This window comes from Mustela putorius, unplaced genomic scaffold (assembly GCF_011764305.1).
Source record: "Mustela putorius furo isolate JIRA1106 unplaced genomic scaffold, ASM1176430v1.1 tig00000056_pilon_pilon_pilon, whole genome shotgun sequence".
NCBI lineage: Eukaryota > Metazoa > Chordata > Mammalia > Carnivora > Mustelidae > Mustela > Mustela putorius.
The window spans coordinates 6,912,501-6,916,027 of NW_025421263.1; the positions used below are offsets into that span (position 1 = coordinate 6,912,501).

General features: G+C 30.4%; 1 protein-coding gene across 3 annotated transcripts in view; it reads left to right on the forward strand.

The window, feature by feature from the left end:
- The window catches only part of GRIA2 (glutamate ionotropic receptor AMPA type subunit 2), a 158,364-nt gene extending 156,769 nt beyond the window's left edge, over positions 1 to 1,595 (forward strand). For all 3 annotated transcript variants that reach the window (XM_004772044.3, XM_004772048.3, XM_004772047.3), the window contains one exon: positions 1 to 1,595. This exon is cut by the window's left edge and continues 1,028 nt beyond it. The gene's annotated coding sequence lies outside the window, so the exon portion shown is untranslated.
- The last annotated feature ends 1,932 nt before the right edge of the window (positions 1,596 to 3,527 follow it).

Here is a 3,527-nt window from a genome sequence, read left to right on the forward strand (position 1 = left end):
GTATATCTTACTATATATAAAGATATATTTAACATAAAGCATTTAATCTATATGGATAAATGCTAATAGATTTAAAAAGCTAATATTAAAAAACAAATATAATATGTGAGGTTCCATTTTAAAATGTTTGAGCTTGCAGAAGAGAAGTATTAGTTGCAAATGAAGTTAGGAATGCCTAGAAAGCAGCTTTTAAAATATTTGCCCATGTATCAAAGTCCATAAACTAAATCTAACTTTTTTGTTTTCCAAATTATAAGAGTTGTCATAAGCCTTATATATTAAGAATAATTTAAGAGCTTTTGAGTCACCTGCAGCATAATTTCTTCCCATTGCCATCAATAAAAACAACTATAATACCTTGTATTTATACCTACTCCTCAGGTGGAATGGCTCTTTTAATATGCCCAGTTGGGGATAAAACATCAAATTTCTGTAACTTTTGACTAAAGAGCTTATATTTCTCTAGTTAAAAATTTAAAGGAACTCTCTTTCCCTTCATAAAAGGCCATTTATTTCTCTTAAAGCTCCCTAAAATAAAATTAATTTAGGGTTTTAAACAATTGTTAACATTAAATAGTCATTTTTAATATTTTTTATTCTCATTATTTCTGCAAGCAAGACTTTGTGTAGCACTTGGTATCTTCTAAGTGCTGTGAAAACAGTTTTATTAATTACGTTTCACAGAAGGGAATAACAATGTGTTCGATGTGGGATCGAACATGGTGATATGCAGAATCAAGATGTTCTTTACCAAATGTAACATTCCCAATCACAAATTCCAAGATAATACAATATAATTTCCGTGCATTTCTCCTCATCAGGAATGTTGGAGGTGCATTTTAAGTTTTAATAATTAATGCTAGAATGACCAAATTGCAGACTAATTGTTTCCATATTGTACTTCAAATGGGTTTTTAAAAATGAAAAAGATGACTCTACACAATCAATGCTATTTATTGTACCTCTGGGCCTACTCTTCTAAAAATTGTAGCTTATCAATTTTTCTCTGTCAAGCTTGAACTAATGTAAATAATTGAAATAATGTAAAGTTATATTTTCATGTTTTTATAGATACAACATGACAACAATACATAATGTAAGAATATTTCAACTATGGATAATGTTGATTGGATAATGCACATCTCAGTTACAAAGCAGTAATCATAGTTTAATATCCATGTAACGGTGCATCAATATATTGCTATATAAATATGTCTGTGTGCATATAAGTGAAAAGTGGTCAAACGAGTGATGACAGCTGTCTAAAGGTTTTTTTATTCATTTTATATAAAAACTGTTCTGGAAAGACCAAAATGTTTATGAACTATTCTTATGTAAATTTACAACTGTCCTCTACTGTACTTTTTTGTTTACAGTATAGTACCTTATTTTCTGCTGTGTTAAGTGGGTGTCAAACTCCAAGGAGACATACACTTTCTACAACTTCTATTGAAGATATTGGAATTTCCAATTTTTCATGTGTACTATGTCGGAAAATGCTTTTGATTTTATTTTTAAATCTAACATCGGATGGCTTTCTCAGAGTGTTGTAAAAACTTCAATCATACATAAAACATGTTCTTACAAAAGGCAAAGATCTTTATTTTTTTATTGAATAGTTCTTTAAACTAATCACAGTGAGAAATCAAAAAGTATATTTAAGTTTATTCCAAAACAAACTGGCTGTTTCTATCAAACAAAGACATCTTTGCTCAATTTATAAGTCAACTAAGTACAAATGTAATAGAGTAGAAATAACTTTTTCTTTTTCAGCTAAAATTAGTAATATTTTCAGTATTCCAAGTCTACAATCATTAAGTGCTTTGGGCATATGAAGAACTATGACTGAATTTATCACATTTCTCATTTTTTGGTAGATATCAATGTCCTACATTGCTATCACCAGCCATTGCACCATGTGTTGTGAGATCAGTTGTTTTTATAGTCCTATTAAAGAGCCAGAATGGTGACTTGCTCTACAAATTCCATCAGGAAACACATTTCCAGGCTTATATGTTTCCAAAAAAGTGGTAATTTATTGTTTTACGAGAGTACTAATGAGAAACTATAACAGTTCTGATTAAGTCTTTTTATAAAGGTGATCATTTCAGTATTTAGGCAGTCCTTTGTGGGTAAGTTCTAAAATTATTAAGACATTTTAGTTCTTCAAAATTGCACATTCAAATTTCTTTCAAAAAATTGGTGGGTTTTAAGATACTTAATGTTTAATGGATGAGTATGCAAATGCATCTGCTTAAAAATACAGTAATCTTGACTTTCCACTCTGTAAATACTCTAACCATTTTAGTGGTCATGGCAGGAAATTAAGCACATGCAGACAAGCATTAACAGTATAACAACCCTACAGGATGATTGCAACACAACACCTTAACCATACCATTTAAAAAGAACACTTACTGAAACTAATTAGAATTCAGTGTTTTCTCTCCTTTCTATCCTCTATCTCATCACATATTAGAGTTATGAATCTAGTAAATTAAAAAAAAATAACTCAAGAATCACCTTCACCTTGAAATGTATCTGTGGGTTAACTTGTTTTCAGCTGGGTAGAATATATTATCTATTGCACTTTGAGACCCTTCTAGTCTGTTATGTAAATTAACGTGTAATTTAGGCAAATAATCCATTTACCTCTAATTTGAATGAAGTAAGTAATGTTTTGATTGACTTAGTTGCATAAATTCTGTCTTATCAATTTTAGTTGATAATGTGTGCTTTATTAATATACTGTGAACTTTGGAGAGTTTATTGGTTAAGTCTCACAAATTTTATAGGAGGTCAAAATAAGCTTATGGAAGGAAATAGAAGAATGAGGTATATATATATATATATATATATGTTTAAAGGTAAAATAATTTTGTGCAAGGGATTCTAATACTTAAAATTGGTTTATTTTTAAATCACCAACATGAAAGATGGGTAAGTACAAAAAAATCATCATGATATTCTGAAAGATAACCGGGGGATGTATTAAATGGTTTGTGAAAGTTGTAACCAATTTGGTTAAAAGGAGGGGTTCATTTCCTACTGTATTGCTTTGACTAGACTATGATACTGGAAATTCGATTAGGTTCTATCAGTAAATTATACTTTCTCTATTTCTATGTTTTCGAATAACACCAGCTCATAGGTAGCATATGGCACTCTAAGTACATGAAGGTTCAAAGATATTTATATAAATATGGTATTCAGGCACGGAGATGAATGCGAATGACCTACTACCTAGTTCAAGCAAGGAAGTGCCTGGAGTAAACTTGGATCATAAGAATTTGTGTATACATTTTATATCCTGTCTCTCTTCGTTTCCTTCATGCTTTACCACTTTACATTCTCTTCCTGCCCTTAAGTACAAATGCCATTTTTCATATATCACACCTCAGATGGTCCCTCAGTTTTTAGTTTCATTCATCTTGCTTTTTTTCCATCATATCCCATTTATTTCTGGCCTGTCTTTTATGAGAGATTTTGCTTGGAGGGCACTTGGAATACAGTTCATTTTGTCAAAG